General features: G+C 37.6%; 1 protein-coding gene and 1 non-coding gene across 6 annotated transcripts in view; both read right to left on the reverse strand.

Annotated features, from left to right (window-relative positions):
* The window catches only part of GRIK1 (glutamate ionotropic receptor kainate type subunit 1), a 418,576-nt gene that overhangs the window by 23,458 nt on the left and 382,666 nt on the right, over positions 1–12,452 (reverse strand). The window lies entirely within an intron of this gene.
* On the reverse strand, positions 8,189–8,290 carry LOC111766617 (U6 spliceosomal RNA). Its single transcript, XR_002798611.1, has one exon. It is a non-coding gene; the product is annotated as a U6 spliceosomal RNA (small nuclear RNA).

Below are 12,452 nucleotides of genomic sequence, written 5' to 3' on the forward strand. Positions count from 1 at the left end.
CTCTCATTTTCTTTCTTTATCACTTCACAGTTTGGTAATAGTTCCTTGAGCCAGCAGGTCTACACACTTTAAGTAGCCCTGCTCTATGGAGCCAGTAGTTACGGATTTAAATCCAACCACTTCTACTTCTTCTTTGGGTAGAAGAAGGTAGTCCTTTGCCAGAGCTCCTGGAGAAGTTAGAGTGCAAGTCCAAATAGCATGGATCTCTGTGGAACACTGAAGGTACAAACTTTCTGTAAGAAAATAATCACTTGCTAGAGAACTTGGTCAGGTCATAGGTATGAGAACCATTCTGTGTTCCTCCCCCCCTTGTGGCTTGTTTTTTTGGTTTGTTTTTTTGTTTGTTTGTTTGTTTGCTGTCTGCTCTCTGTGTCTATTTGCTGTGAGTTCTTCTGTGTCTGCATTTTATTTATTTTCTGCCCCCCCCCTTGAGGCTTGCTTGTTGTCTGCTCTCTGTGTCTCTTTACTGTGTGCTCTTCTGTGTTTTGCTTGTTTCCCTTTTTTGTTGTGTCACCTTGCTGAGTCGACTCTCTGTGGCACCTGTGGGCTGGGCAGCACTCCATGGCACTTGTGGGTGAGCCTGACTTCACAAGGAGGCCTGGGGATAGGAATCCAGGGCCTTTCATGTGGTAGATGGGAACCCAACTGATTGAGCCACAGTCACTTCCCCTAAGTGCCTTTTATTCCCAGATCTTCTCCAGCATAATAATGGTAGACAATGGACAGAGAAAGACACCCTTTGCTCTCACTTAAAGTTCTTTGTCATCATTTGGAAAGTTTGCTGCTATGGGGTTCCATCTTTTCCCACATCGAGAATTGTAGACAGTCTGAGATGCTAAGGAGATTAGAGTTCACAGGCAGATCCAAAATGTGATTAAGAAGTAATTTTTTTTTTTATTAGAGAAGTTGTGAGTTTACAAAATAGTCATGCATAAAATACATGATTCACATATACCACCCTACCACCAATACCTTGCATTGGTGTGGAACATTTGTTACTTTTGAGATAGCACTTTTTAAAATAATTGTACAATTTTTTGTTACAATTGATAAAAAAATTATTAAAATAGTTCTATCATCCATTATCTACCTTAGGAATATTTTTCCCCATACACCACTCTATTATTTCCACTTGTATTAGTAATGAACATTTTCTATAATTCATGAAAAAAATATTCTTATACTTGCAGTATTAACTATAGTTCATCATCTACAATAGGGTTCACTGTATTGTACAGTCTTAGCTTTATTTTTAATTTTTATTCTAGCAATATATATGCCCTGAAGTTTGCTCGTTTAACTCCATTCACCCATATAGCTCAGTGCTGCAAATTATATTAATAATGCGCTACCACCACCACCATCTATTTCCAAACCTTTACCATCAGCCTAAATAGAAATTCCCTGTAAGTTAAACACCTACTCCCATTCTCTAGTCCCAATCTATCTCCACATAATCTATATTCTAGCTCTTTGAGTTTACTTAGTATAATTAGGTCATGCCTATGAAATCATACAATATTTGTTCTTTTGTGTGTGGCTTATTTTACTCAATCTAATGCCTTCAAGGTTCATCCACGCTTTTGCATGCCTCAGGACTTCATTCCTTTTTATAGCTGAATAATATCCCACCATAGAGGCATGCTGCATTTTGTTTATTCATCCATCAGTTGGATATTTGGGTTGCTTCCATCTTTTGACAATTGTGAATAATAACACTATGTCCCTAAAGGAACAGCAACAACTCCTCAAGTGCAATGGCAAAGACCAAAAAAGAAGGAAGGTCCAACAATGAACCCTTGATACTAATGATTATGCTTGTGAGCCTGTGCACCTGAAATAAGAACAAGGTCTAGAGCTGCAGGGTGCCTAAGAGTTGCCTCCTGAGAGCCTCCATGTTGCTCAAATGTGGCCAGTCTCGAAGCCAAACTCAGTATGTAAATGTGTTGCCTTCCCCCCAGTGTGGGACATGACTCCCAGGGTTGAGCCTCCCTGGTGCTGAGGGATTACTACCAAGTACCAGCTGATGATGTAACTAGAAAAAGACCTTGAATAAAAGGGTCAACTCGGACCAGCAGAATATCTCAATCTACATATAATACCAGGAGTTAAAAATGCTTTTTGATCTGAATCAAAGGGGGAAATGGAATGGACAAATGAGCTTATATGGCTATGAGTCTCCAAAAAAAGCCAGGAAGTTATCAGAGGGGTTGCCCTTATGCACACCTCAGCAGAGTCCCAGAGACAGATAAAGTAGATATAACCCCAGGTATTGGTTTTTCTGAGGGCTACAGAGACCCACAGGTTCTATGGTCATGGCAGATGGAGTTCAGTGCCATGTCAGTTGGCTCTACTTTGGAGTTTGTGTTTCTGTGTGATGGAGCTGGACTTAGATGTGATCTTTGTTCACAAGCCTCTCCTGTTACTTCTACCAGAACTGTAGTTGGTGCTGGGGTTTAATGTATACCCAGGGGACCTGAATATCTGGACTGGCCATGTGATAGCCAGGCCCTGAGCCTCAACAGACTTGCAACTCCTACACTCTGGTTTATTGGACTTACCCCACTCAGCTAACATGGAGGGGAAGAAGGTCAACCACCACACCAGGGAGCCAAGAGTGCCTACAACTGAAAAGCAGGAGGATTGCATCCAGCATCCATGTGGAATCTAAGCCCCCTCTTCATATAGATATGAAGTGGACACAACCATTCTAAGGTCCACAGGATGGAGGAATAGAGTAAGGATTAGAGTGGACTTACTGATATTGTATTCATGAACTATTGTGTTAGTAATCGAAGAAAATGTGGCATTGGTGTGGAGAAAGTGGCCATGGAGGCTGCTGGGTGTAGGGAGTAGGAGGAAGAGATGAGATGTGGGGGTGTTTCGGGGACTTGGAGTTGTCCTGGGTGGTTCTGCAGGGACAGTTACCGGACATTGTATGTCCTCCCATGGCCCACTGGGTGGACTGTGGGAGAGTGTGGGCTATGATGTGGACCAATGACCTTGAGGTGCAGCGGTGCTCAGAGATGTATTCACCAAATGCAATGAATGTCTCATGATGATGGAAGAGGTTGTTGTTATGGGGGAGGAGTGGGGTGAGGGGGGGTGGTGGGTATATGGGGACCTCATATTTTTTTAATGTAACTTAAAAAAAAAAAAGACAAAAAAAAACCACTATGAACATTAGTGTGCTAATACCTGTTCCCATTCCTGCTTTCAATTCTTCTGGGTATGTACCTATTAATAGTAGCAATATTGTCAGATATTGTGGTAATTCTATATATAGCTTCCTAAGGAACTGCCAAACTGTCTTCCACAGTGGCTTCACTAGGAATGAATGAGTGCTCCTGTTTCTTCATGTCCTATCCAAACTTGTAGTTTTCTGTTTTGTTTTTTGATATTTTAAAAAAATATTGGCATTCTAATAGGTGTGATATGATATCTCATTGTAGTTTTGATTTGCATTTTCCTAATAGCTTGTGATGGTATTTTTTCACACTTTTTAGCCATTTGTATTTCCTCTTTGGAGAAATGTGTGTTCAAATCTTTTGCCCATCTTTTAAATTTTTTTGTCTTTTTATTTCCTTAAGTATTCTGGATATTAAGTGCTTATCAGATATGTGGTTTCCAAATATTTTTTCCCATTGAGTAGGTTGGCTTTCACTTTATTGACAGAGTCCTTTGATGCATGAAAGTTTTTAATTTTGAGGAATTCCCTTTTATCTATTTTTTCTTTCATTGCTTGTACTTTGGGTTAAGTCAAAGAAATCATTTCCTGTAACAAGATCTTGAAAACACTTCCCTACATTGTCTTCTGAGAATTTTATAGTCCTGGTTCTTATATTTAGGTTTTTAATCCATTTTGTGTTAATTTTTGTATATGGTATAAGATAGGATCAGCCAAAAGGGGTGCTGAATCAAAGCCCTAATCTTAACATAATTTAATCAGACATCTCAGCTGAATCTAATATAATCAAAGGATTATCAAGCCCAGAGGAACAGACCAGTTCATAACCATAATCTCTCCATTTGGAATTCATAAATAATCTCAAATTGCCACAATAGGAGCCCTCTTTCATTCAACAATTTGTTGAAGAAACCATTCTTTCCCAGTTGAATGAACTTGGCAGCATTGTAAAAACTCACTTGACCATAAATGTGACGGCCCATTTTTCTGAGGGGAATGGACCTGTTCCTCATAGGTTAAGGATCTGTATTCCTACCAACTGTCTCTTCAAAGCAATCTAGGCCTTTTTCTATGAAGCATCTCACAGTTCCTCCCAAAAATACCCCTTCTCCACTTACAAAACTGCTCTAGCAGTTTTGGTAATTGCAGCAGCAAAACCTCACTCATTTGGTACCAGTTTCTGTTATAGTTTGCCAAAGGACTGCAGACAGAATATATAAAAGCCAGAAATATGTTGGCTTTTATAAAGAGTATTTATTTGGGGTAAAAGCTTACAGTTTCAAGGGCTTGAAAAGTCTGAATCAAGGCACCATAAGAGGTGCTTTGTCAAGTAAATCAGCTGCCATGTGTTGAAACAAGATAGTGGGCAGTCTCTGCCTGGTCTCTGCCTTTCCCTCTGGTTCTCTTGGGGCTTCTGTTTTCCTACAGTTCTCTCTCTCATGTAGAATCCAATATGCCAGTTTTCTCTTCCAGTCTGTCTGTCTGTGTAAGTCTATTTATATCATACACAGCAAGGGAGCCTCTGCTCAACCCTGAGTCATACCTCACTGACATAATCTAGTCAAATGGGTCTTGCACCCACAGGAATAGATTTGTTTAAAACCTAATAGTTCTCTTTTTTGGATTCATAAAATAATTTCAAACTGCCACACACATGAACAACCTACACTGATTTTAGAAGAAATAGAAGGCTTCAACAGACCAGTTACACATAAAGAGATTGAATCAGTTATCAAAAACCTCTCCAAAAAGAAATGTTGGGGACCAGACAGCTTCACAGGTGACTTCTACTAATCATTAAAAAATGATTTAATACTAATCTTGTTCAAGCTTTTCCAAAAAATTGAACAGGAAGGAATGCTACCCAACTCATTCTATGAAGCCAATACTACCCAACTACCAAAACCAGATAAAGATACTGTGAAAAAAGAAAATTGCAGACCAATTTTCTAATGAATATAGATGCAAAAATCCTCAACAAAATATTTGCAAACTGAATCCAAAAGCACATTAAAGGAATTATGTACCATGATCAAATGAGTTCTTTCCCAGGTATGCAAGGGTGGTTCAACACAGGAAAATCAATTAGTGTAATAAACCACATTAATAAATTTGAAGAAGAAAAATCACATGATCCTCTCCATTGGTGCAGAAAAGGTATATGAGAAAATACAGCACAATCCAAAAGATAAGAATAGAAGGAAACTTTTTCAATATGATAAAGTACATATATGAAAAACCTATAACTAGCATTGTACTCAATGGTGAAAGACTGAAATTTTTCCCACTGGGATTGGGAACAGGACCAGCATGCCCACTGTCACCACTGTTACTCAATATTGTGCTATAAATTCTAGCTGGAACAATAAGGTTAGGTCAAGAAATCAAAAGCACCCAAATAGGAAAAGAAGAAGTAAAACTCTTACTTTTCACTGATGACATGATCTTATTTATAGAAAGTCCTGAAAAATCTACAAGAAAGCTACTAGAGTTAATAAATGAATTCAGGGAAACGGACTTGGCCCAGTGGTTAGGGCATCCGTCTACCACATGGGAGGTCCTCGGTTAAAACCCCAGGCCTCCTTGACCCGTGTGGAGCTGGCCCATGCGCAGTGCTGATGTGCGCCAGGAGTGCTGTGCCATGCAGGGGTGTCCCCTGCATAGGGGAGCCCCACGCGCAAGGAGTGCACCCCGTAAGGAGAGCTGCCCAGCGTGAAAGAAAGTGCAGCCTGCCCAGGAATGGCGCCGCCCACACTTCCCATGCCGACAACAGAAGCGGACAAAGAAACAAGACACAGCAAATAGAAACAGAACAGACAACCGGGGGAGGGGGGGAATTAAATAAATAAATCTTTAAAAAAATAAAATAAAATAAATAAATGAATTCAGCAAAGTGGTGAGATACAAGATCAACACGCAAAAATCAGAATGTTTCACGAGGAAAGAACACTGAGAAGAAAATCAAGAAAAATATTCCTTTTACAATAGCAACTAAAAAAATCAAATGTCTAGGAATAAATTTAACAAAGGATGTAAAGGACTTGTACACAGAAAACAACAAAGAAACTAAAGAAGACTTAAATAAATGGAAGGCCATTTTGTGTTCATGGATTGGAAGAATAAATATTGTTAAGATGTCAGTTCTACCCAAATTGATTTACAGATTCATGCAATCCCCATCAAAATTCCATCAGTCTACTTTACAGAAATGGAAAAGCCAATTATCAAATTTGTTTGAAAGGTCATTAGTCCTGAGTAGAAATAATTTTTTTTAAGTTAGAAAATCTATAGATGGAGACCTAAAAGAAGAACTTCATGGTTGTAACAGTTTAATTTAAGGATCCTTCAACCCCCAGGTTCTCCTATCTAGACGCACCCCTTCATGTTCCTTTTGTGGTGCCTGAGGTCAGTGGTATGCAGTTGACATACATAAGGTCACATTTGGTTAGTGAAAGAGCCAAGATAGAATTCAGGTGTCTTTTGTCCTTAGTCCTGAGCTCTGTAATATTTAGTTTTTAATAGATTATTAGTTGGGAACAATTAAATTAGATATCCTTTTTCAACCAAATTTCCACATACTTTCATTTTTAAAATATTTATTGCTATTAATATTATTTGCCATTATATAATATAATATTATTTGCCAATATATATATTATAGTTGAAGAGGTCAATACCCCACTTTCAATAATTGATAGAACAACCAAACCTATGAATAATAAGCAAACGGAAAACTTTTTAAATTTTTTTAAAATTTTTAAAAAAAGATTTAGATTACATAAATGCTACGTAAAAAATATAAGGGATCCCCATATGCCCAACTCCCCTTCCCCCACTTTCCCACATTAATAACGTCCTTCATTAGTATTGTACATTTGTTACAATTGATAAACCCATATTGAAGGATTACTACTAACCATGGACTACATTTTACATTACACTTTATACTCTGTCCTGCACAATTTTGTAAGTTATGATAAAATATACAGTGGCCTGTATCTGTCACTGCAGTGTCATGTAGAACAAATCCAATGTCCCTAAAATGCCCCCATATTACATCAGTTCTTCCCTCTCCCATCCCTCAGAATGTCTGGTTAACACTGCCCTTAAATCAATGATAAGAGTTTTTCCATTGCTAGAATAATAGTAAGTCTATTGTAGAATAACAGTAAGTCTACTTTAGTCCATTGTTCATTCCCCAATCTTGAGGATTTGGGGATGATAATGTCCACTCTGCTTCTAATTGAGAGGGGGCTTAGGTCCCATGGGGCAGATGGCTGAAACTATCTTTCTTGCAGTTGTAGACACTCTCTGTTCCTTGGGATGGGTGTTGTCTATTGTCACCTCCTTGCTAGTTGTCCTGCATGAGTCTAATGAACTGGGTAGTAGGTGTTTCAACTCTGCTGAAATTCAGGGCTCAACTGGCACATGGATGGACCAAAGATTTAAGCCTCTGGGACATATATTTGTCAAGTATAGTGCTAATTATAGGATCAAATAAAAGGGGCAGATGAGCCATATATAGAGAACCTATAAATAAGTCTAACTCTGTTATACTGGTGAGCATAAATTCCAAAGTAAGGCCCACTGACAGGATGCTAATTTCCTGAGCTGTCTGTCCTGTTTATATTTACTGGCTGTCTCTAGAGATCTCAGGAGCCGCTGTTATTGGAGGTGCTGTTTACTGTGGCAGTCAATGAAATCTTACTGAGACTTGTATAAGCATAACCTTTGAAATGACCTCCCAATTCACTTTGAAATCTTAGCCATAAGAACTCATTTTTATGTACCATTTCCCCCTTCTGGTCAAGGTCTTTTTCCAGATGCATTGCTAGTTGATTCTTGGTAGTAATACCTTGGTGCCAAGGAAGCTCATCCCCAGGAGTCATGTCCATGCTGGGGAAAATGTAGTACATTTATATGCTGAGTTTGGCTTAGAGAGAGGCCATATTTGAGCAACAAAGAAACTTTCAGGAGGTAACTCTTAGGCAGTATATAATAAAAAATATAGAACACTTCAAAAATTTGTGTGTTATCCTTGCAGTGGGCCATGCTAACCTTCTCTGTATTGTTCCAATTTTCGTATATGTGCTGCCAAAGCAAGCATGGGAGTAGAGAACTTGAAAAATACTATAAACCAATCAGATCTAACTGACATAGACAGATCTCTCCACCTATAAATAGCAGGATATGCATTCTCCTCAAGTGCACATGAAACATTCTCCAGGACAGAATTTCCATTTTTAAGACAAATCTTTTAATCTTTATAATTCTTAACAAATAGGGTGATACTCATGGAAAATTATCACAAACTCTGAAAGTCCAAGAAAACAGTTTTCTCTCACCCCGCTAAATCACTCTAATATATTTTTAAAAATGGAAACAATGCTGCTTCTTTCATTGTATGTGCCCAAGGTTAATTAGAATATTTGTAAAGTACTCTGAGTTTCTAAGCAAAAGTTTCTAATCCTGAAAAAAACCTCATTTATTAAATCTGAAATCATTAAGGGCTTTTTTTTTTAATCCCAGAGAGGCATCAGATTTAGATAAAATTCATTTTCTCTATTTCAACCTGATTATGTGGCTGATGGTGAAGAAACTTCATTGGCAAAGAATAAGCATTTTTCATCTAAAAGCCATTATAAGGGAGTATTACTTTATCACCACTTGATGACCATCATTTATTTCTCTCTTTCTTCCCTTCTAATGTATGTAAGTTAAACTCTCATGGGTGCATGATTTACAATATGTCTGTGGACAATTAAAAACTTATTGAAAATAGTCATAACAGACAGCACATGAGTGTTTACCATCCGCCATGTACTTTTCTAAACACTTTTCATATATTAACTCATTTAATATTCATGATCATCATATGAGAGATGAACCATCATCTTTTTGTTTTACAGATGAGGAAACGGAGGCCAAGAGAGGATTACCACAGGTAGTAAGTGATGAGACCTAGATTTGAACTCAATGTTCTTAACCTATAAGGAATCAGCTATTTGTTTTAATCCACAGATCATCAAACTCATGACTGAGCTAATGTTTCAACAGAATCAATACATTATTCTAAGAAATCATTGTTGTACATAGCTCGGGCATCTTCTGGTTAGAGCCGGAGCTATTTCAATGCTTATACCTATCAGAGAATACATGAAAGCTATTTACTTGGATTTCAGGCAGCTCACATTTGTTTAGATGAAAATGTGAACAGTGTTTTAGGAAGTGAAACAGTTGAAACCTGGAAGAAAATGTGGATATTGTTCACATGTTCCCCTTTGCTTGAATAGCATTTTGTCTTCCATATATTAATAGTTCCACTGTTTTCAGTTGTAGTATGTCTGCTATAAGAAGTAAAGTATGTGCACATTTAGGGGAAGTAAATTGGTCTTAAGACTGAAAGAACATCCACTTTACAGAAATATCCCTCTGATGTTTCATTTTTACTGAGATAAGCATTACATGTCACATTATTATTATTTCTTTTCTTTCTTTCTTTTTTTTTTTTTTTGAGGTACTGGGCTTGGGAATTGAACCTGGGGCCTTGGAAGCTGGCATTTAACCACTGAGCCACATCAGCTTTCCTGAGTTGTTTTTTCTTGCTTATTTGTTTGTTTGTTTGTTTTTAGGAGGCACTGGGAACCAAAGCCAGGACCTCCTGTGTGGGAAGCAGGCACTTGAGCCACATCCGCTTGTCACATCATTTCTTAAACCAGGTTATAGGACTTCTATGGTGAAGATGTATAATCCTATTAAGTAGAATAAAAAACTCTGACATTCTAGTTTAGACCAAAATAGCAGGATATTATCTATATAAAGCCTTGCTTATATGTTTATTTATATATATATTTATAACACTACAAACATATATGCACATTATGGATAAATTATTGATATTAGATCTTTTTTACCTTATAAAAGTGATTTTATAAATGTGTTAAATATGGCATACTGGCCAAATGAAATACTTGAAAAAATTTAAACTTTTAAATCTTCAATTTACTTTTACTTCAGGTATATTCTGATTTAAGAAATAGCTTAAAAATCATCCAAAGGAGTGGAAATCAGCTACATAGAACTCCCAACTTGTGAGGCAGATAAAAGAAGAGGTGATTAGTTGTTTTAGAACAGCTATTTCTTTTTAATAAAGCATGCAATATTTTTTTCATTAAACATATTATGGGGGTGCTTTAAAAATATGGTTTAATTTTCAAAAGTCACTGAAGAAAGCTTAAAACATCTACAGGATAAGTGAGGGACCTCTGTCCTTCAAGTGTACATAATGTGATCATTGCTGTTGATTACACTTTTTATCTTGAATTGATAGAAAGTTATGATATTTGCAGAATCTCCAAGGTTTTAAAAATTCATATGTTCCCTCAGTGGGACTTAAACACCTTTACTAAAATATATTTCATGTTTTTCTCCAGTCTGGAGCTAAAGATGGGTCTATTACAAGCACACTGTTCTAGGCTCTGAAAAAGGTTCAATTAAATTGACCTCATGGAATTCTTCCCAAATAAATACATTTTTAACCTATAGAAACTTAACATTTCTGACACCAGTGAAATTAGCCGGATCTTTCTAATGCAAGCTAATAGCTCTTAGGTGTCTTTTGTGAAGAATGCCTTCCTATGCAGTGAAGTTTGAGAAATGTTTTTCATCCTGCTCTTCCTTAAATGATTACTTCTGTCTGAAGCCTGTCTACTCACAACATCTCATTTCTTCAGTTCCACTGGTGCAGTGCTCAGTAACCTTTCTGAAATGTCTTCTGGGATGATGACAGTATCTAACCACTCCCTGGAAGGAAATTATAAAGGTTAGAGAGCCCCTTATTCCCACAACTGGGCCTACGTCCCTGGACTATGAAAGCCAGAAATGACAAGTCTCTTAGGATTTTTTAAACCTCTTTTATCTGAGTCATTTTAGACTGAATTGTGATCTAATCTGTGTAATCCTCTGGCTTGGGTCTTGGAGAAGAGTGATTTGTTACAAAGCAGGCTTCTACTTAGAAGTATTTCTTGCATGAGTCACCTAATCAATCTGGCACAACGAATTTTTCTGATGTCCACACTACTTCTTTTCCACACAACGCACCGTGCATCTGTATTTTACGTTGGATTTAAGAGTTATGTGTGTATCTTGTCTCTCTCAGGCTGTTTCAGATTCAAGTTCTGCACAAGATTTTATACCTTTTCTTCCCCTACCTTCTGTATGTGACAACCTCAGTGCCGGCCTTATTGTAGATTCTGGAAAAAGAATAATTTGAGCTGAATTAAGTTGAACTGCCTCATTTTGCTTGTCATCTAAATTCTAAGGTCAGCCTTGCCATCTGCTGCCTGCCCTACCATATGGGAAATGGTTCTTTTTCAGATGCAATATATGTGCTCAGGAGAGGCTTCCAAGCACCAGTATCTCTGTCTGGACTGGCCTCAAAACTCATTGAGGTCTTGGGGCATTGGCAGTCCTTACATTCCAGGAGTTACTGACAGTGAGGAAGCTGAACAAAGATCAAACCAGGCATTTTAAATCTTCATGGATTGACAAATAGGGCTAATAGCTAGGGGTAAAGGATGAAATGATGATACTGCTTTTGGTGGTGATGATTGCTATAATAATGCCTAACATTTTTTTTAATGTTTGAAATTTGCTAAGTACTATTCTAAGCATATTAAATCTATTAAGTCATTTAGTCCTCAAAGTAATACTACAAGTTAGGTATTATCTTCAATTTACAGATGGGGAAATTGGGGAATGGAGACTTTAAGTAACCTGGCAAGATCTGCATAGCTAATAAGCAATACAGTCAGAATTTGAACCCAGGCTCTCTGGCTCCAGAGCTTGAAATCTGAAGCATTATACTGCACATTTTACCCTAGATCTCGTCATGGGATGTTAGTCATATTTCCCGAAAAGACTGGCCAGTATTTCCAGTGTTTGATCAGTGGACTACAACCATCATCCTGTCTGAATCAAGGTTCCCAAGGGGCATTGGGGAATTCTGCTTTCAGGCCTCAGATGATTCTTAGATATTTTGGTGACAATCCTTTCTTCATCTGGGAAAAAATAATGTGAGTTGCTAAATTGTCAGAAAAATCCTTTACTGCTCATACTTTTAAAACAATTGAAGGACCAAGCATTTTACCAGCAGAGAGCTGTGAAACCAATATATAATGCCAGATTATTAATTAATATTATCCTGAATAGAAAATAAAAGAGAATTTGTTGAAAAACTCTCTAAAATGAAACTCCTTGAAGTTCT

The sequence above is a fragment of the Dasypus novemcinctus genome, chromosome 4 (genome assembly GCF_030445035.2).
Source record: "Dasypus novemcinctus isolate mDasNov1 chromosome 4, mDasNov1.1.hap2, whole genome shotgun sequence".
In the NCBI taxonomy this organism is placed as follows: domain Eukaryota; kingdom Metazoa; phylum Chordata; class Mammalia; order Cingulata; family Dasypodidae; genus Dasypus; species Dasypus novemcinctus.